General features: G+C 39.7%; 1 protein-coding gene across 8 annotated transcripts in view; it reads left to right on the top strand.

Moving 5' to 3' along the window:
* LOC105837251 (DNA excision repair protein ERCC-1-like) overlaps positions 1 to 23661 on the top strand; it is a 199889-nt gene that overhangs the window by 108495 nt on the left and 67733 nt on the right. The gene's annotated exons all lie outside the window — the stretch shown is intronic.

Raw genomic sequence — 23661 nt, 5'->3', positions numbered from 1 at the left:
CACGAGGGAGTGCAAGGGAGCTCCGCCTCCCCTCCTGCACCCACCCCATCGGTAGGAGTGCCCTGAAAAGTCGCAATCTATGTGGTAAGTCCGCTTGATACTGTGTCCATTTGGTTTGTGTGCATTTGGTCTGTGCGCATTTAGTCTGTATCCGTTTCGCACTGTGTCTGTTAGTTACTGTGTCCGTTTCGCACTGTGTTCGTTTGTTACTGTGCACATCTGGGACGCTCCCGGTTGCCTATCAGCTCTTAAGGACACACTAGCTCCACCAAGCGGATGACTAATGCTTGAAATCTCAGTCTCCCCCATCACACCCGGTCCCTTCCCCCGTTTAAAAACGGCGCGCATTTTAAAATTTGCCGGAGTTACGCTAACCTAGTTTGTACCCTGATTGGTATCACAGGGTGACAACAGAAATGCGGCGAAGATATAGCATAATGTGTCACATTAACTATTGATAGCAAAAATACAGCAAAAAATCTAGCAAATCATGTCGTGATGGCAGTCTTTGCTTGATTTTTGTTGTATTTTTGCTGTCAGTACTTGATGTGACACATGTTACTGTATCTTCGCCGCATTTCTACCGAATGTTGCAGATGCCTAATAACATTTTATCGTTTGTTTCTGCTGTCTGCTTTTAGGATTTAATATGTCAAATTGTGCTCGATATTTGCTACGTATTTGCTGTCATGACATGCAGATAATGTTTCTTGCTGCATTTCCATCGACGGTTTATGTTGGTAATCTGTGTTATTAGTAACTAAATTTAATGATAAAGCAGCAGATTTCAATCTTTTGCGATATCATGTTCGAGTTCGCTGGCATATTGCCGGTAATTTGCTAATACTTTGCTTACTGGGATGTTTTGCTGTATGTGACAGGTTTGTCGTGCCCCTGGTTTCGGGACACGGGATCGCTGCTGCTGACTCCTCGAGTGCCCAAAAGTCGAGAGTTGTATAAAAGAAATGTATTTGTTCAAACTTATTTACAATTTCCAGTGGTTAATTATTAAACTTGTATTGATAAGTATAAGAAAGTGTTATACTGAGCAATATAGATTCGTCGCTTGATTGATTAGTAATGAGCACGCTCGTTCTCTTTTCGCAGCGTTTTGGCTTGTTGCTAGGTGGTTTCTCCCGGGCTTTTGGCCAGGATTGAGTCCCCAGATGTGCACAGTAATAAACGGACACAGCAGGCTGAGTGAAACTGAAACGGACACAGTGCGAAACGGACACAGTAACAAACGGACACAGTGCGAAACGGACACAGTAATAAACAGATACAGTGCGAAACGGACACAGTTGCAAACCCATGTGGCGCAAAGAATGCTTTACACACACACACACACACACACACGCGCGCGGCGGGGGGGGGGGTGCAAAGAGGGCTTCGCCTTCCTTCCCGCATTCACCCCGTCGGTAGAGGTGCCCGAAAAGTCGCAACCCATGTGGTAAGTCCGTTTGGTCTGTGCACATTAGTCTGTGCGCATTTGATCTGTGTTCGTTCCGCATTGTGCCCGTTTGTTACTGTGTCTGTTTCGCACTTTGTCCGTTTTTTACTGTGTCCGTTTCGCACTGTTTTTGTTTGGTCTGTGTCCGTTTGTTATTGTATCCGTTTTACTCAGCCTGTGTTCGTTTATTACTGTGCGCATTTGGGACGCTCCGTTGGTCAGTGCACTTGCTTAGCCAGAAATGGTTGGCTACGTACGTTCCACCATCAGGAGATTTCGGGTGACAATCGGGTGGCTACCGAGTACATTACCCGGTGCGACATCCAGTATAAAGACGGTGCCATCGCGCGACACTCTTATCGCTCGCGCTATTCTCGGTGTGAGTGTTGCACACTCACAATATCCCTTCTTCTTATTGAAAAGAAAACGAGGAGACTGAGTTTTTGCAAAGGTATTTTTTTCCGCACAGTATAATGTTACATAATGTTTTTACGTACACGCATACATACACACATTGGTATTGTTGTGTCCACTGTGCACGACGTTATTCATAGAATTGCAATCTTACATTATAAGCTAAAATGCGAAGTTATTCTTGTAGGCTACCACATCCCTCCCTCGCAGAGAGAAAAAATTTTTCTTTACATTAATCGCGCACATTAATATAGACATACATACATATATCTCGTAATATATAATTATTCAAAATCTTGTCGTATATCGCGCTATAAAAAATTTTTTTTACAAATTAATACAACGATACCGACATAAGTATGAACCTTGAAGGATGCGCTTGCTTGTATGCGCTGAATTGACTGTCTGTAATAGCAATTATACGTATTTAAAATTTTAATTTACGCTTCTATAAATGCTTTTAATTGTTTCACGTGCACACGAGTTGTCGTTCTTTCTCGTTTTACTGTATAATTTACATCGGAGTGTTTTTTGGTTACGGTATAAGGTCCAGTCCACTGTGCGTTTAGTTTTTTAGATCGTCCGCGTCGGAGTATTTCGTCGTACAACAGTACTTTCTCGCTGATTTTGTATTTAGTTTCCTTCGCCTTCTTATCGTATTGTGTTTTGGCCTTGGCCTTTTCTTCTTTTATGTTTTCGCACGCGACATGGTTTGCGGCTTTTTCCTTTCCCGTAATTCTTGCGCGTAATCGTCGTAATTGTAGGTAGGTTTAAGCTGTTTTGTCAGGACTGTCAGCAGTTCTGTCCGCCGTCCGTAGATTAATTTGAAAGGGATGTACCCTGTCGTCGTGTGATGCGTTGTATCGTACGTGTGCATCCATTCGTTCCAGTCTGTTTGATCTTCATTTATATAATATCTGAGATTCGGCTAAGGTTTGATGTGATCGTTCGAGAATACCGTTGCTCTCGGGGTGGTAGGCGGTAGTCTGAATTTTATTCATCTTCAGTAATTTGCACGTATTTTTGAATATCTCGCTCATAAAATTTCTGCCTTGGTCTGTTAGTATGTATTTTGGCGTTCCGTATTCTAGAACAAATTTAGTGACGAATTTTTTGCTTATTGTATTTGTTTCCTGGTTAGGTATCGGTATCGCCTTATTAAATTTCGTAAGACGAAGAAAGGTTAGGTATCGATTTTTATTTTTTGTTAATGTTAGTTGTCCTACAATGTCGAGCGCGCATTTCTCGAAAGGTCGACTAGGTGTATCTGTAAAGACGAGGGATGCCTTTATTCTTCCAGACAGTTTATTCTTTTGACAAAGCGCATTTTTTACTATACCGTTCTACATCGGCTGTTAATCCAGGCCATTATATATCAATTGTATTCTTTTTATCGTTCTTTCCTTGATGCCCTTTTGTAGGTGCATCGTGATATTTATATAAAATTTGTTTTTTCTTTTTTTCTGTGTATGCTGGTTCACGTTCGTTGTCATCTTCTTTTCTATCTTGTACGTAGATGTACGTGCGTGTTTGCCGTTTTCTTCTAGTGGAAGAACCTTATCAGCTGCTTCTATAACGTGAGCTTCTCGCTTCACGTTGCGACTTAGCGCGTCGGCGTTCGCGTTCGCTCGTCCGGCTTTATGAATGATTTCATAATCGTATTCTTCCAGTTTTAATTGTCATCGAATCAATCTTGATCCGGGTTTATTCACATTGAATAACTAAATGAGGGGTTTATGATTGGTCACGATCTTAAATTTGGTTCCATACACATATGCTCGAAAATGTTTTACAGCCCACACTGTTGCGAGTAATTTTTTTTCAGTAGTGCTGTAATTCTGCTCTGCGCGATTTAATATTCTCTTTGCGTAACCAATGGGACAGTCGTGTCCTATCGGTCCCTGTGACAGTATAGCCCCAATTGCATAGTTAGAGGTATCCGTCACATTAAATTCTTTTGTAAAATCTGGATATTGGAGTTCTGGTGCCGTCATTAATTTTTTCTTAGATGTATTGAAGGCTATTTGTTGTTCGGCAGTCTACGCGAACTTTTCCGTCATTTTCGTTAATTTTGTTAATAGTTTTGCGATCTTAGAAAAATAGTTAAAGAATTTTCTATAATATCCGGCAAAGCCTATAAATGATTGAACATCTTTGACTTTTCGTGGCTCCGAAAAATCTCTTATTGCTTGCAGCTTGGCTGGGTTGGGTGATATTCCATCTTCCAAAATCACATGTCCTAAATAGGCATTGTAGTATTTCCATTAAACGCTTATTATGCTCTTCTAGACTCGATCTGTATATTACTTTGTCATCGAGATGTACTAAGCATCGAAGTTCTTGTATCCCCATGAGTACTGAATTCATCAGTCTCTGGAATGTGGCTGGCGCATTTTTTAATCCAAAGGGCATTCGATTATATTTGTAATGTCCGTTGAAAACGCTGTCTTTGGTTTATCGTGCTCAGCTGTCGGTATCTGATGATACTCCGACGCTAAATTTGACATCGAAAAATATTTGGCGTTTTCCAATTGATCTAGTATTTCCTCAATGTTAGATAGGGAATGAATCGCCAATTGTTAAATCATTGAGCTTTTGGATTACGATTCGAAGCTTCGGTTTTCCAGACGAGTCTATTTTCTTTGGTACCACTTAATAGTGGCGCATTCCATTGGCTCGTGCTGACTCTGATAATGCTATCGTGTAGCATTTGTTTTATCTGTGTATTCACCTTCCTTATGCTTTGCTAGAAGGCGATACGTTCATCAGCGACGCGTCGACTTGCGTACGTATCTCATGTTTCACTGCTGCGATGCATGTCAATGATTTTCCACTTAGGTGGAATATGTCCTGATATTCTTCGCATATCCGTGTGAGAGCCTGTCGTTCTTCCGAATTGAAATGCCGGGTACGTAATGTTTGTCAAATCCGCTCGCTTTACTGACGTTTACCTGTACATTTTACATCTTTGATAACAAGATGCATATATTTGATGATCATCGCACGTGATCATTTTTGTCATGGTCTTCAATAATCACGCGCGGTGTGCGTATTTCTACCGGCTTATTAGTTGTATTTATTACGTTAATTGCATACACAAATTCTTTTGATTTGACCATACATTGGCCGATATATACTCCTGGCGCGGTTTCTCTTGCTTGTATTACTCCGGGTTGGTTTCGATCAGAGATCGGCAAAAAGATAATAATAAATTAATATTATTTGGTTACTTGTTTAATTAATAATCAAAGACGAAAATTATTTGATTACTTGGTTAATCAGTAATCAAATTATTTGATTACTTGATTAATCAGTAATCAAAGACAAAAATTATTTGATTATTTGATTAATTAGTAATCAAAGACAAGAATTATTTGATTACTCAATTAATCGGTAATCAAGGACGAAAATTATTTGATTACTTGATTATTCAGTAATTGAAGATGAAAATTATTTGATTATTTGATTAATCGATAATCAAAGACGAAAATTAGTGGATTACTGGTTAATCAATAATCAGAGTAAAAAATTTTTGATTACTCGATTAATCAATAGAGTCGAACATTTTTTATTACTCGATTAATCAATAATTAATATCGAAAGTCTTTGATTACTAGATTAATTAGAATAAAATAATTTTTATTATTTGATCAATTAGCATTGAAACTTAAAAATTTGGCAATTACTTTATCATTCAGTAATCAGGATCAAATGTTTCTTGATTATTCAATTAATTATTGAAATAATATCAGCGTAAAGTAGCAATTACACACAGAAAAAAAATATATTTAACGAAATTGTTGTACATTGCGGTGCAACAAATTTTTTGTCGGGTTTGTTCCTGTCTTAGGAATGGGAACTCGCGAAAGAAGGGTTACGTTAGCAGGGTCCTCGAATTACTGACACACTTGTTTTTGATAATTAATAAAATGTTTATTCCCCTTATGATACACTGCAGTTTTTTTATACTTGCGGTCAGCGAAGGTGCCGCGTCGTATTACACACACAGGTGATTACTTGATTATTACTTGATTAGATACGGCGCGCGGCTTTGAGATAGTGCGCTGTATATTCGCTCGCTCGAGCTTTGCTGTGACTAAGTCCCGAACTCTAAGTTCCGTACCCAATCTCGCGGGCCGTACGTATCGGCTTGATTGACTAATGGCTGTCCCGCGGCCCGCTATTTGACGGCGCGGGTTTGGTATAATAGTGGGGCAATGGGCCCTCAGCATGTTTAGTCATATTTGCGCGCATCCGGCGCGCGGGAAATATTTGCAAGTTTAGCAACAATCGTCAAAACGCAAATATGCATTTTCGATGGCATGATTGTTGCTAAGTTGAACTTTGCTAAATTCCACGAGACGCCCGGTGCGTTGACCGGTGCGATGGCCGGCCGGCAGCGCACGAGGCATATGTTATTCGACACCTCGCGATAATGAGTCTTCCTTGGCGAGCTCTAATAATATCTTTTTTAATTTAATTTTAATATTTTATTATTGGTGTGAGTGTTTCGCTCACAACAAAATGGTCTTTTATTTAATTTACAATATAAATTCTCCGTTTTTAATAAGCAAACATATTGAATTTGAATTAGGTACGCAAAAAAGTTTTGGGCCTTATTTGATTAATTAGTATTCAAACTTAAAAATTTGGCAATTACTTTATCATTCAGTAATATGGATCAAATGTTTCTTGACTATTTAATTAATTATTGAAATAATATCAGCGTAAAGCAGCAATTACACACAGAATAAAATTTTATATTTAACAAAATGTTTTGTTATTTAATATACGATATAAATTTCTATTTTTTAATAACCAAACATATTGAATTTAAATGAAAAAGTTTCTGTTTATTTAAAAAAAAATTATATTAAGTTTTAAGCTTTTTTATGCAAAATTCAACCTTTATTTAAAAATAAACAAAAAGATATTAATCAGCGAAATATTCTCTATTTGCATCAATGACCTTTTGCCATCTGTTGAGCAGCTTGCGGATTCCCTGATGATAAAAGCTCACTGACTTCGAGACAATAAAGTCATCAACGCATTTTCAAAAATTCTTTAATTGTCACGAAGTGTATCAGCCAAGTGATGCTGCATCGACCGGAATAGATAGTAATCGAAAGGCGCCATGTCTGGACTATACGCTGCGTGCGAGAGAAGTTCTCAGCCTAACCCAGCAAAGATATGATGAATCGCTTTCGCAACATGTGGTCGGGCATTGTTATGAAACAGGATCACTTTATGACGTCTTCAACCAATAAATGGTCTCTTTTCTTCTAACCCATCGATCAAATTGGTCAATTGTTCTTAATAGCGGTCTGCCGTGATTGTTTCATCCGACAGTACTTGTAGTTCCTCTATTTCAATCCTCTGAGAGCGTCCAGTACACGATTCACCTTCAAGACTGAAATCTCTTTTGCGAAATTTTTGATACCTTACCTTTTACATGTAGAATGACTTACAGCGTTTTTGCCATAATAATAATAACTATAATAATGATAATAATAATAATAATAAAGTGTCAAGGGAATGGTTCCAAGCACGGTCCCATCTATGGCACTCAGACCGAGTCCATTATACCTCCTCGTTAATCAGCTTCCCTTAGACTCTAAGGGAAGCTGATATGGAACGCCTTTAAGGCTTAGAGGAACCCCATTTTCTTTCAAAAGCGGAGCAGGTCCTCCACAGGTTTCCACCTGATCTAGTTCCAGAATGCCTAATCCCAGCAGGTGTGTCTTTAGTCCGACTACTATTGGACAGTCCCGAAGGATGTGCAGGTTAGTTTTTTCCTCCTCGTCACATAGCCTGCAGTCGTATCGCTACGACTCAACTTCCAGAGGTGGTAGTTAAGATCACCATGGCCTGTGAGCAGTTGCGTCGCAAACCTGGCGTCCTTCCTGCTCAGAGATCTTATGCTTCTAAGTAGGCCCTCATCGAGACATTGCCCTAACAGGACTTTAGCTTGTCTGCACTTGGTCTCTGTTTCTTTCCTCTAGTACCTTAGGTGCTGGTCCCGGAGCCAGCCCCTCATCCTTCTCCTGCCTTGACAGAAAGAGATTTTAACCGTCGACTCCGATCCCAGCAGCCTTGTTCCTGCCGCGTTCCTAGCAAGCAGGTCGGCCATTTTATTGCCCTTGATCCCCGAATGCCCGAGAATCCAGGCCAACGTTGTCATTCTTCGCCAGCTCGTCCAGTACGTACCTGCAGTCTCAGACCAGTTGCGAGTTGACTCTCAGACTCTCTAGCGCTTTAAGCGTCGTTTGACTGTTTGAACAAATTATGATGTGCCTTCCTGTTCTATCGGATTCTAACAGGTTCTGGGCACACCTCATGATTGCCAATATCTCCGCCCGAAAAACTGTAGCATATTTTCCAAGCGGAATGGTTATCTTTGTCCTATCGTTGGCAGTAGAGACTGGCTCCGGACCCCATGCCCGTTCTGGAGCCATCTGTAAATCAGATGTCCCCGTCCCGGAGGACGGATCCTTTGAAGCCGTTCCATTCCCAGCGCTCAGAAAAGATTATTCTGTACCTTTTCTTGAAGGTACGGATCTCCGGTCTCCTGTCCTGTTTTATCATAAAAATGGAGGCTGACAGTATATCTCGGGGAAGTTTTGTGTGCAAGGTTCCTACCTTCTATCTACTTGTAATTCGAGGTTCTACCTCGAATTACACTCCAGGCGATGGGTTGTTGCCGCTGCAACGACCACTATCACCTGATCGAGCGGTTCGACGCCAAGCAACACTCCCATTGCCGCTACCGGCGTAGTCCGCATGGCGCCCAAAGCTCCGCACAAAATCAAAGCTCTGACGTGCTCCAGTGCTACCTTGGCGGTTTTCTTTAGTACCTTCGGCCACCACACAACAGACGTGTCTTAGATCTAAGTATTGTCGAGTGGCACCCGTTTGGCCATGGTCCTGATTGGCCACGTCAATATTGGCCACGGTCCCGATTGGCCACATCAATATTGGCCACGTCATTATTGACCACGGGGTGGATTGGCCACGTCATTACTGGCCACGCGTCATTATTGACCACGTCAATATTGGCCACATCAATATTGGCCACGCGTGATATTGCCCACGTCAATAATGTCCACGTCAATATTGGCCACGCGTCATTATTGCCCACGTCATTATTGCCCACGCGTCATTATAGCCCACGTCATTATTGGCCACGTCAATATTGGCCACGCGTGATATTGCCCACGTCAATAATGGCCACGTCAATATTGACCGCGCGTCAATATTGACCACGTCATTATTGCCCACGGATCATTATTGCCCACGTCACTATTGACCACGCGTCATTATTGACCACGTCAATATTGGCCACGTCAATATTGGTTACGTCAATATTGGCCACGTGTGATATTTTCCACGTCAATATTGGCCACGCGTCATTATTGCCCACGCGTTATTATAGCTTATGTCATTATTGCCCACGTCATTATTGGCCACGCGTGATATTGCCCACGTCAATAATGGCCACGTTAATATTGACCACGTCATTATTGCCCACGCGTCATTATTGCTCACGTCACTATTGACCGCGCGTCATTATTGCCCACGTCAATATTAATCAATTTTTTTGCTTAGCGTGGAAAGTGCAAACCATGTGGTGCAGAGAAATGCTTTGCACACACATACACACACACACGGGAGGTGCAAGAGGGCCTTCGGCCCCCCCTCCCGCACCCACTCCGTCCAAGTCGCAAACCCATATACAGTAAAGACGTGGGCAATAGTGGCGCGTGGGCAATAATTACGTGGACAATAATGACGCGTGGGCAATAATGACGTGGCCAATATTGACGTGGGCAAATGGGACGCTCCCGTATTGTCGTGTAGATCCAGTAAACTATCTTCTGTTTTAGATCTCTATGTCTAACCGAAAGTCCTTTTACACGTCCAGAGGTAGGAGCACACGCTTTTACAGCGACTCTCAAGATGTTCCTTCTATATCAGCTTCCTGTCTAGGGTCACAGATACTTTACCGACTTCGTAGGGACCAGTCTTGTTCTCCCAAGGATCGGTTCTTTCACTGGGCCTACCTTGTACTTGTAAGTGAACACCACAAGCCCGGTCTTTAGCGGATTTACCGACAGCCCGGTTCTGCCGCACCACTCTTCCACCACTTTTAGGGCTCCCTGCGTGAACTCCAGAAGTATCTCTAAAAAGGGGCCTTGTATTAGAATACCCAGATCATCTGCATATCCCAACGTAAAGAAGCTCCTTTCATTCAGCATCTTGAGCAGCCTATCCGCCATGAGATACCATAAGAGTGGGGAAAGAATTTCTCCTTGCGAGCAGCTTTTCCACCCATCTACTGATATTCACCGTTCTCAGTGATGCCGTTACCTGCCGCCGGAGCATGCCTTTGATCCATTTCACGATCCTATTCGGCACGCCCCTGCTAACGGCCTCCTCACACACCATCTTATGCGGTGTATTGTCAAACGCACCTTCTATGTCAAAAAAGATGCCGATTACATAGCTCTTCCCCTCTAGTTGCTCCTCGATAAATGATACAGCAGAGTGAAGTGCCGTTTCCGTGGAATAATCCTACGATACGCATGTTGGTTTGCATGCACAGGCTGCTGCAATAGAACCACATCGCATATATAAACGTCCATTAATCTTTCTAACGACTTGAGAAGAAAACACATCGGGCTGATTGGACGAAAATCCTTGACAGAGCTATAATCTGTTCTTCCGGCCTTGGGTATGAACACAACTCTTGCCTGTCTTTAGGTCCTGGACATATAGCCTAGGGCCAAACAAACCCTCAGTGTCCGTGTGAGCGGCCCAATGATCTGTTCCAGTCCCTCCTGGAAAGACCTGATCCGACCCGACCGACTTAAATGGCTTGAATATTCCTATATTCTATTTTACCCTCGGGTCTAACGATTTTGGCCGCTAGCGACCAGTCATTCCCTTGTGCTCTCCCTAGGTTCGAGGTTTCCTGAAAGTTTAATTCTAGCAAGTAGGTCAGGCATCGTTTCCCGGTTACCATTGTCCCGTCATCAAGCCGAATGGCTTTCAGGGTTGCGTCCTGATTTCTGGCCAAGATCCTGCCGAGTCTGGCGACTTTGGGTATCTCCTCGATCCGACCGACTCGCTGAACCTCCTCCAGCTCTCCTTTTTATCTCCCGCTACAGAGTCCTCGTAGACTTTCTGAGTCCTCCGAAGAAGGTTCTAGTCAGCCTGGCAGCCTGTGTTTATGGCCCTATTCCAGGCACGACGTGCCGCGCTCCTGCAGCCTTGGGCTCCACCAGGAGACTTTCCTCACCGTCCTTTCGGGACAATTGTTCTCGAAGCTATCGACGAGCGCCCTTTGCAGGTGCTCGACACATAGTTTGATTTCTTGCGAAGTCCCGTGCTTTTTGGGAAACTCTTTAAGACCGACAGCCAGGTCTTCAAAACGAGTCCCAGTCCGTCTTCCTTGGCTCCGTCACTGTCATCACTTTCGCTTGTGCTTTAGTCAACCTAAAGGTGATCTGTCTGTGATCTGACAAGGAGGGCTTATTGGAGATCCTCCAGGCAGTCACCTTCTGCACTAACTGCCTAAAACAGACGGTTATGTCCAATACCTCTCTTCTTATTGTAGTGACAAAGAGAAATTCGTTGCATCTGTTGAGAATCTCCAGGTCGGTGTACACTAGAAATATCAAGAGTTTCTCGCCTCTCCTGTTGGTATCCGTGCTCCCCCACACCGCGTGGTGCGCGTTTGCGTCGCAATGGCAGTGATTCGTCCTCCCCACGCGGGAAGTAGTCCGAAAGCATTACCACTCTTTCTTCAGTTCCCATCCTGCCGGTGGCCTCACTCGCAACCGCTACTAAATCTCTGGAATAGAAAGCTGGCAGTAGTTGAGTCTCCAACCCTTTAACGGCCATACAGGCCCTGGGTCGTCCTTCACGCGGAGGCCCGAACAGCCTTCCGCACACCGCCAGACCTCTAATCTCAGACTAGCCAAGGTTCTTTTATTAGTGATATGTTGTGTGCACCCCAGCTAGGCGCCTGGCAAGGATGGCCGAGGCTCCGTTGCTATGGTGCAAGTTGATTTGGATGAAGCCCTGGTCAGCGTCCATTACGAGGACGAGACCTTTGGGTCGGGCTCCCCCCTACCTCCCTCCTTCTTATCCCTCCCGAGGTGAACCGGTCACTTGAAGGTAACCGGGTTCATGAGGTTTGTAATCCAATGCCCTAAGCTTAAGGACGGAGATGCTGAGAACGAGATTCCTACCCTCGCAGGTAGCCCCTACATTCTCCGCATGAACGTGCCAGCTCGAGGTGATGATACCCGGATGCCGCTCCAGGACCGCGGCCGCGCTCACGGGAGGACTCGGAATCCACAGCCTTGTACTGCTTTTGCAGCATCTCCAGGCCCATCACCCTAAGCCTAGCGCCCTTCCACGGCACGATGCCACCGATCCGGCTTTCCAGCTATCTTAATGACTCCGTGTCCGCGCACCTTACCACCGCGGCTCCTGCCCTCAGAGAGGTGCCGTCGAATCTGGGCAGGGTGCTCTCTCGGATCCCTTGGATCTTCTTGAAGACCGCACCCTTCAGTTGCGCCAACTGCTCAGCAGTTATTGCTGCATCGAGGTACCCCTTCGCGACAATCACCCTCGTCAGGGAGTCCGTGTCGTTTGCATAAGCATGGACCCTCTACTTCTTTTTCGCCCTTTCCGTCGATTGTGGAGTCTCGTTGGGACCCTTTTGACGCTTATTGCCGGTATTCCCCCGAGACTCCCCAACCGGCGTACGGAGGGTGGCTGAGGTCGTGATCCCCAGAGCGGCCGACGGAGACCTGGCTCGAGCCTGAGATTCCCCCTTTTGCCATTGTGCCATTTTCCCCTCGATATCCGAGATCGAGGTCCCCGGAACGGCTACAGGAGTCCCGGCCCGGGCCTGAGCCTTCTCCCTCTTCGCGGCTTCGGAGTGTTTCCTTTTGCAAGGCTCCGCTTCCTTTGCCGCGACTCCCTCCGCAGTATCAGTGCTGCTCGTGCCCCCAGGGATTCATTCAGCGCTCGATTTTGTTTTGTTTTCCGCAGTCCCGGTAATTTGGATGTCCGATACAAATCCTGAGGACATCCGACGGATGTCCTATTTACATCCGATGGACGTATTTAGGATGTTTTATATTCGTTCCAAGGACATACCAAGTACATCCTTAGAATGTCCGAACCGGACGTAAAACGGACATTATTTGGACACATAATAGCCTCATATATGTAATACTTTTATATTGCTGGTCCCGACAATCGGCGAAAACATCACAGTACAGGCAATGTCTTTTTCCCCACGAATAATATTCGCTTTCTCTCTCTCTCTCTCTCTCTCTCTCTCTCTCTCTCTCTCTCTCTCTCTCTCTCTCTCTCTCTCTCTCTCTCTCTGCTGCTGCGAGATGGACGTGTCGAAAATCGCTCCGCAAATGCAGTGCATTTAAAGTGATGAAAGAAGTGAAAAAAATATGTAAAAAGGTGTCGTGGTTGTGAGAATACACGTAAGAATCAAATAGGACCAAAGTTTTCTAGCGTGGATCTATGCGGAAAATCAGTGTATTTTCCATGCGGGTTATACATATCGCGACAGGTAGACATTGATAGTGACGTGTATATTAATTACAGTTATGTACGTGAGTAGGCGCCCCTACCGATAGGATCGGCATCAACCGATACCTACTAATATAGTCGATGAATATGCAGAATATAGATGTGCCGCATGTAAGAAGGAAATAAAAAGTCAGATCGTGACATGTAAGTTATGTGTTAAACTTTTTTTTTACCCAGGATGTGCAAGTAAACATAAGGTGTATGACAGAAATCGAGAATATGTATCTTGTCCTAGCCCATATGAGAAGTTTACAGTAGACAGTGAAAAAGATATAGATGTCGAAAAAAACACCAATACAGACGGGAAGCGGAAGAGAAAGACTAAGTTCTACAGGATTGACAGGAAGTGGCGGAAGCAGAGCGATAGGTGTCAATGTGGACATGGATACGAAAATTGATTGGCTAGTAAGAACTACGAGAGAGATGAAAGATGAAATGGCATGCAGAGAAATAAAAATGCTGATTAAGGAAACAGTGCAAGAGGAAATAAAAGCTATTAAACAAGAAATGGAAGACCTACGAAAAGTAATACGAAGAGGAATGCAGGCGTCAGCGGATAATGTGCGCGGCAGTTACAGTGAGGCTACGAAGAAAGAGAAGGAAAACATCATAATCATCAAACCGAAGACTCAGCAAGAAAGTGAGACCACTAAAAAAATAATAAAAAAAAAGGTTGATATTAAGAATATATGCCAATGGGGATAACAAAGGTATGAAAAGGAAGAGAAGGAACAGTAATTCTAGGATGTGAGACCGGAGAAAAAATAGATAAATTAAAAGATGTAGTACAGTCTAAGCTAGGTGACAATTATAATGTTACAGAATCACTACAAAAGAAGCCGAATATAAAAATTGTTAATATTAGTGAGGAAGAAATAGTGTTGGATGGTGATGAGCTAATAGATACAATCAAGAAACAGAATAGTATTGGTGAATCTCGTATAAGCATAGTTAAAAAAATCCCGAAAAGAAAAAATATGGATGATAGTCAGCCTAGAAAGAAAAGAAAAGAAGGTAGATCTTTAATAATTGAAGTAGATAAAATAACACATGAATTGATGTTAAAAAAAGAAAAGTTGAATGTAGGCTGGAGAAAATGTCCTGTGTTCAATCACTTCAGCATAAAGAGATGTTTCAAGTGCTGGGGATTCTACCACATTGCAAAAAACTGTACGAGAGATGAAACGTGTCATAATGTACAGGAAAGCATAAAGCAAGTGAATGTAGAGAGAAGCATAACAAATGTGTAAATTGTATGTTTAAAATAAAAACATATAATTCAAAAATAAAAGACGATCATGATAATTGCACCGTTAGACTTTGGATCCGGACTCTGGATCCGGAATGTCCGACATATAAAAGGGCTATTGAAGAGGAGAAGAGGAGAGGTGGATGGGAAGCCAAAAAATACCAATTACAGAAAGAAGAGGAACAGATAATATATACAAATGCGCAAAGTTTAATGGCACACAAGGACGAGATACAGTACCAGATTATGAAGAAATTAAATCTGGCAGTTATTGTATTGTCGGAGTCGAGACTGATTGCGGAAATTGAAGACAGTGAAATAAGTGTACCGGGATACAGTGTGGTTAGATGCGACGCGGAAAATAGAAATACAGGGGGGGTTGCTCTGTATGTAAGAGATGATATCAAGTATGAAATAGTAGTATTGAAAAAATTAGAAAGGATTGTGTGGTGCGTTGCAATAGAAGTAGAGGGGAAAAATTGTTTAAAGGAGTGTTAATGGTAATATCATTCACCGAGTGCGTCACATGGAGAGTTTATATGATTCTTAGAGGAGATAGTAAAATAATTAACGATAAAAGAAGAGTGTATAATATTAGGAGACTTTAATATAGATTGTATGACAGACTCTTATTATACAAATAAACTGCTAACGACTATGCAAAGTCTAGGTATGAAGCAATATGTTGATAAACCAACGAGAGTTACCGAAAATAGTAAAACTATGTATTATAGATCTAGTTTTTGCGAATAAAGATATAAATGTAGAAGTCAAGAATCTAAGATAACGGATCATGCGTGGATAAAAGTCGATATAAATACGAACAAGATTGTAAATAAATATAAAGAATTCAGTGGCAAGGATTATAGTAGATATAATGCGGATGAGTTTGTTAAGCTAGTTGAGAGTAACTTAGAAAAAGGAAAACTCATATATTAATGATTTAGATATTAATGTAAGGGCAAAGAATTTAATTAATAGTATTGTAGATGCGCTAGACATCTCAGCACCAAAGAAAATTTTTAGCATACCGAAAATATGGGAAGGGAAAAAATAGTATTCAAAGGAAATAGAAGAGCTAGCGACTAGAAAAGATGAGGCTTATAGAAAAGCACTGTACGATAGCACGGAACAAAACTGGCAACAATTTAAAATAGAAAGAAATGCAGTAGTTAATTTAATTAGAACAAAGAAAAAAGAATATTATGAAAACATGATTGATCATAATAGTAACAATCCCACAACTATGTGGAAATTATTTAAAAAAATTATTAGAGGAGGACCAATAGGCGCGAAAGTTGTAGAAAAAATAGATTTTGAAATATTAGACAATAATATAGAGTGTGGTATAGCTGATAAATTTAACTTATATACAAAGTATTAAAGACATAATAAAATCTATAGATGAGAATTATTCAACGAGCACAAATAAAAGAACTATTTATTGTATTGAAAAGAAGGGAGAGTTAGAAAAATTTGAGTCAATTACGACAGAACAGGTAAAAATAATCATTAAGGAATTACCCGAAAAGAAAGATACAGAAGAAGGGGTAACTAGCGATTTATTAAAAATGGTGTTTTGTGTCATAGAAGAGGAATATTGTGATATAATAAATAAGTCATTGAGTGAGGGTTGTTTTTTGAAAGAGTGGAAAACATCCATGATAATTCCAATACCAAAAATAGAGAAACCTAAGAAAGCAAGTGATTATAGGCCTATTAATATATTATCAATATATGAAAAAGTATTAGAGACAATAGTTAAAAAACAAATTGAGATTTATCTAGAAAGTAATAACGGAACATCAGTCGAGCTTCAGGAAAAATTATTCGTGTGAAACAGCAATTCAAACAGTTATAGATGAATGGAAATTGATTATTAGTTAGAGACAAATAGTAGGAGTTATTTTTGTAGATCTTAAACGGGCATGCGAGACAATTAATAGAGGAAGATTATTAGAGAAATTATACCAGTACAGTATTACAGGGACAGTTCTAGAATGGTTTAGGTCATACTTAAAAGATAGAATGCAACAAGTTCAATTTAATGATAGATGGTCTAAGATACTGACTAGGGAATTCGGAGTGTCACAGGGTTCGGTATTGGACCCATTGTTGTTTATAATATATATGAATGATATTGTTAACGTTTGCTCGGATGTGTGTAGTATAAAAAGGTTTGCGGACGATACCTTAATATATGTAACAGGTGAAAGTAGTGCGGAGGTAGAGAGAAAATTGAATATTGCATTTAACGTAGTGGTGGAATGGATGAATATTAATAAACTGAAGATGAATGCGGGGAAAACAAAATATATGTTAGTTAGAGGTATAAAAAAAGAACTGAGAGGCAATACTATTGTGAGATGTTTGGATGGAAATGAGATTGAACGCGTAGAAATAATAAAGTACTTGGGTATAATTATTGATGATAGATTTAGATTCAGCGGTCACTGTGATTACATGCTAAAGAAAATAAGGGAAGAAAATAAGTTTTTTTAATAGAATAGGGAACTTTATCTCTCGGCTTACACCAGATGTACGATATATAAGACAATTATAGCACCTCACTTTGAGTATTGTGCGACGCTACAAATAGATGTGGGAGATACACAGTTAAGTAGGCTCCAAAAAGCGCAAAATAGAGCTATGAGAGTTATATTGCAATGTGATAGACGTACCAAAGTTAAATGTATGCACCAAGCGTTGCAATTTATGACCATAAGACGAAGGCTGTACTACAATATGTGCATATTTATTTTTAAGATCCTAAATAATATGATACCGGAGCAATTTAGTAATAGACTTAGAATAGTAGAGGGAGAACGCGAAACTAGGCAGACAGGGAATATAGTTGTTGAATTTCGAAAAACAAGAAGCGCGCAAAGAAGTTTATTTTATGAGGGTGTGTTAATGTATAACGCATTACCACCCGAAATTAAACATTGTAATCGTTTAGAAATGTTTAAACGAATGTTAAAAGGGTTTGTTTTAAATGCGCACAACGCTGCGCCACGTTATCCGCGGAAGAAGGACAATAGTATATATATCTGCACCGTAATGTTTTTGCCGTGACTGCACCATTCTAACTAACGTTTCAGATGGAAGACTAGTAATATACAAGTATTACATATACGAACCTTACATAAAAAATACTATTTTAAAGAATTTGCATAATACTTATTAAAACTATTGAAATTATTTATCACTACAAGTTTTCAATGAGCGTTATAAAATATATTGTCATTTTAAATAGCATAGCTTAAACAGAGAATAATGAGTGCATTTTTATTGTAAGTGGTGTTGCAAAAAAGATCAAGTATTAATTTTTAACCACTGCTGTATATATATTGCAATTGTCAATAATTATTTTATTTATTATTTAGTTAATTTATATATATTATAAAATATATGACTTTATAAACCATATTTTAATCGCAATATATTTCAATATATGTTATCGATGTGCTATTTTCCACGTTCGCATTACAGTATAAACGCAGTCTTTTTTATAATATTAAAACTAACTGATACTGTTACTAATATTGCAAATTTGTGCATTTTTAAAAGAAAAACAGTCGAGTTAAATATTGAAGAAAAACACTAATGATTTTGCACTATTTCAATATTATCTGCTTTTTTTGGAATCCTTTTGGAGGCATGGCGGAGCCAATTAATTATGTCTAATTCTATTTCTATTATTATTTCAAAATAAAAAAAGAATAATTTTTATAATTTTTAATTGATTGTTTAAATAATTTCAATGAGTAATTTTTAGTTAATATAAAAAACTAAACATTTTATTTAATTTATATGGACGTAAAAATTATTAAGACCGAGAAAATTATTCAAAATAAATATTAACATTGTGTTAAATAAAAGTTGGTCATAGTCCATTACAAATAACGTTCAACAATTTAATTTTCTTACAATAATTTGTATATTGCTTAAAACACGTTATTTGTAATGGGCTATACCCAAATTTTACTTAATATTATATTATGTTTTAAATTATTTTCTCGTTTCAAACAATTTTATACAACTATAATTAATAAAAATGTTTAGTTTTTTATGTTTAACTCGTAACATTATTAGTTGAAAATATTTGAACAATTAAAAAATGTATAAACAATATTTTTTCTTATTTTGAAATAATTAAAAATATACCTTGTATAAATTTTATTGATTATTACGATATACAATACAAATTATATTACCATTGTTATCTTTACGATAATATATATTCGATATTTCAGGACGTCCGGAATATGTCTTTCGGACGTCCTATTGTTGTTGTGATTTAACGGGACGTCCGGATAACATACTTCGGACATCCCGCGGACATCTAAAATACGAGGACATAAACAGGACTTTTCAGGACACATATAAGACATCCGTCCGTGTGTTGTGTGGGCATCTGGATGTATTTTGTGAGTTTTGTAAAATTAGTTTGTAAGTTCTCCATCTAGTTCCCACGAGCAACTAGGAAAATATACGATCTATCCACGCAAAGCCTCGCATGCGTGGGTAAGGCTAAATACTCTGGGGTTTCGCCCGGTTCCCCAGAGGCATCGTTCGAGACACTGCTCCACCAGTGCCACGCAGCCCTCGCCACGATGGCTCCCAGCTTGGCTTAGGGAGTTGGTTTGCGGTACCAGTTTTTCCGCCCCTAGGCAGGGTTTTACATTCGCCGGGATCGATTATAGTCGCTACTACCCGGACGGTCCACCCGGACATCGGTTTAGGCCCAGGCCAAGGTCTCCATCCGGGTGTCCTCTGATCGGGAGTATCCCGTTTGGACACGTAACGATTGGACACCGCTCGATTGGACACGCACGATTGGACACGCACGATTGGACACAGCACGATTGGACACCGCACGATTGGACACCGCACGATTGGACACCGCACGATTGGACACCGCATTATTGGACACCGCACGATTGGACACCGCATTATTGGACACCGTACAATTGGACACACACACACATTCACGTGTGTGTATGCAGATTTCTAATACAGTTTACATGGGTTAGCGACTGGACGGGGTGGGTGCGGGAGGAAGGGCCGAAGCCCCTCCTTGCACTCCCCCCGCGCGCGCGTGTGTGTGTGTGTGTGTGTGTGTGCGCGCGTGCGTGCGTGCGTGCGAGCATTTTCTGCACCACATGGATTTGAAACTTTCCACGCAAAACGAGATGCTCCTAAAAATACGTATATAGACATTTAAAATTCAATTTTTTTTTTTCTGGCAAATCGAAGCTTTTTTCTGCCAGATGTTTCTAAGGTTAGATAATCTGTCATATGATATATAAATGTTATTCACTAGAAGACTGCGGTGTCCAATCGTGCGGTGTCCAATAATGCGGTGTCCAATCGTGCGGTGTCCAATCGAGCCGTGTCCAATCGTGCGTGTCCAATCGAGCGGTGTCCAATCGTTACGTGTCCAAAAGGAGGTCACCCCCTCTGATCCACCACCTTGAAACGCGCCCGCTAGGTACTCAACCCGCGTTCTTACCATATGCAGTACAAATTATTTCAGTGGCTTTAGCAATGGTTTTTTTCAAATAAAACGCGAAATGGATGGAAAATCGAATATGCTTTTTTGTTATTGCCATCGTGAACACTACTAATTTTTGATATTATGTGCATCAAACATCAAACCGTGTGGTATTTTAAAAGGCTAACCGTTAACGCTCTAAAACCGCAAAAGGGTGGGGAAAAAAGTAAAATTTAAGTTGTGGTTTCAGTTATTTAAAATCTAAAGCCCAGAACTTTTTTGCGCACCTAATGATATCCAAAGTATACATTTAGTGAATTTATATATAAATATATATTATAAAATTGATGGTAATTGAAAGAGTTATAATATTAAGTATTTTTTATTTTATTCGAACTCTTAAAGTACTGTTTGCTTTTGAGAGTACTCTTTTTTTCAAAATTTTCATCTGTGAGACGATTAAATTTCACAATGTCGAACATTGTGGCGAAACTAAACAGTCTTTCGACTGGAGCTGACGACAGCAACAAAGTATTAAATTTAAGAAATGCCAATTTGATGATAGGATAAGAATATAAAATCGATAAATCATTTTTTTGCTCTTGATAAAAACGTTGAAACTCGATTTTACACGCAATTCCAAAATTTTTAATAAATGATCCGTTTTCGTCTTTGTTATCGAAATCGAACCCATCATTACTTATGTCCATCTCTGTGACATTTTGTACTGAATGATTATAATATGCCGCTAGCTAGTCCATTTTTTATAGTGGCCATTGCATTGTCTCGAGCCGTTTCACACAGGCACTTCAACTATCTTACTTTGAATTTCGGATGAATTGCCGCCGCTACAGCTGCTTGCTTTCTTTCCTCGACAATATTAAACAAATTCAAAAGTGTACAATGAAAGGAAAAACCCTTAAAATTTAACTTAAAATTATTGAAATATGAACATAGTTAAATTAATATTTTAAATTAATTTATTTCGATAATTAAAATTATTTAGTTTTTTTGTCTTGCGTCTGTAACATTCGATATTCTAAATAATTAATACAATCAAACTTATTGATAATATGGTTTTGAAACATTTTTTTAAGAAATATCTACTGTTACAAGAACGAAATTATTGTAGAGTTAAATTGCTTTTACTTTCTTTCCAAACTCGTTGTTAGTAGATTAACAAATGCTGTACAATAAATTAGATTTGCGTTAATTATTTTTTGCAATTTATTCTTGGCAGAAATAATTGTTGTTAGCAAGTAACCATAGCTGATTTCAACTTTACCTTGAAGAATATCAAGTGCTTCTGCAATTGGTTCAGTGCATTTGATATACTCTTTTATAAATCTGTAATATTAATAACATTACATTTGTTTATTAAAATTAATAACATATTACAATAAAGAATTTCATTTTGTATGTTTTTAAAATTGTGTGTTACATAAAATTATTTGTTGCGAAAGAATCTGCAATATCCAGTTGAACAGACAAGATCAAAAATTTATCTCAATTTTATTTCAATTTTATGAGTTGTTTCAAACAGTCAAACAACGAATTCCACTGTAGCAATGGGTTGTTTTAGTGCCTCTCCCAAGACTTCGAACATGATCTCATGCTTGTTTGGAGATCTTGTCAAGTTCCACAAACAGGTACATTTATTGATAATGTCATTGTACAACAATTTAATATTTTCCATTATTCCATAAATTGATACCACTTAAGATATCAGTTGTTGCAACTAAATGTAGAGTGTGGCTGGCACATCTTTGAGGAAGTAATAATGGAGAAACAATTCTTTCAAAGGATACTGTTTCCACAGACTAATATTCATTTTGATCCTGTTCTCCGTATGCTTCAATGTAGTCTAAAACATCCATATTATTATTAGCTCTCGTACACTGTTCAAAATCTTGGGAAATTTTTATCGATTTTAGTATATTCATGATTTTTCAATCCCGTAATTAATTAAAATTTAGGGAAACTTTGCCTCTATTTATTGCTGGAAGCTGATAAAGGTATAAAATTTTTTCCCATATCTCATATCAGCTGAAATCTTTTCCTTTTTGGATTGCTGAAGGTTTTCGAGAATTTTAGCACATCCAGGAAGTATTTTTAATGGACATCCTTAGGATAATCCAAATGATATCCCTTGGATTACCAGACGATCATACACGGCTTTCATCTACTAATCCTCAGGATGTCTGCAGGATATCCAGAGTGTGTCCCAGATGCGCACAGTAATAAACGGACACAGCAGGCTGAGTGAAACGGACACAGTAACAAACGGACACAGTAACAAACGGACACAGTAACAAACGGACACAGTAACAAACGGACACAGTAACAAACGGACACAGTAACAAACGGACACAGTAACAAACGGACACAGTAACAAACGGACACAGTAATAAACGGACACAGTAATAAATGGATACAGACCAAATGCGCACACTGCACATGCGCACGGACCAAATGCACACACGGAAAGTTGCAAACCCATGTAATGCAGTGAATGCTTTGCACGCACGCACACACACACACACACACACACTAGGGGGATGCAAGTGGGGCCTTCGGCCCCCCCTCCCGCAACCACCCCATTCAAGTCGCTAACCTATGTGGACTTTACTCTGCTTGCAATGTACATGGATTGCATTTGGTTCGTGCACATGTGCAGTGTGCGCATTTGGTTTGTTTGTTACTGTGTCCGTTTATTATTGTGTCCGTTTGGTGTGTGTCGGTTTGGTGTGTGTCCGTTTGTTACTGTGTCCGTTTTACTCAGCCTGCTGTGTCCGTTTATTACTGTGCGCATCTGGGACGCTTCCGATATCCAAGGATCTAAAAAGCATATCCTTAGAATATTCGGCATAAACGTTCTGAATGTCTTTGAGATATCTTGAGGATATTTTTGTGTTATCTGGCAACCCTTTTAAGAGCGGTGAGAAGTATGTTTCCCATCTCATTTTCTTTAGTTTTTTTTTTATATAACTGAGGTCTGTTACATGTAATTGTGAAATAAATTGTTCCATACTTGTTAATGTTAGAACTATGCACTACAATACGAGCTTTGCATCAATCATTTGTATTAACGCATTTTGCAATTGTTAATTAATAAACAATGACAAAAAATGCTCCCTTTTCACGATAAATTCGTTCTAGAAGCTTTTTGAATGCAAATAAACTTCCAGACCATAATTTTAGATTCTAGAGATGACGAACTAAGTCATATTAAGTTGAAGTTGCAGAAAGTATATTATTATTTTTTATTCAATAAAATTTATTGCAAAAATGGTATTTTCAGTATACAAAAAATTGATGTATGTATTTACTTAATATATAAGTCAGTTGTATAGAATTTTGTATCTAATGATTATTTGGGTTGCTGATTATGAAAATAATCCAAAAAATACAAAACTTAAAATGACG

Source organism: Monomorium pharaonis, chromosome 1 (genome assembly GCF_013373865.1).
Source record: "Monomorium pharaonis isolate MP-MQ-018 chromosome 1, ASM1337386v2, whole genome shotgun sequence".
Taxonomy (NCBI): domain Eukaryota; kingdom Metazoa; phylum Arthropoda; class Insecta; order Hymenoptera; family Formicidae; genus Monomorium; species Monomorium pharaonis.
Note: the sequence above shows the minus strand (reverse complement) of the source record. Positions and strands in the feature narration are given on the sequence as shown.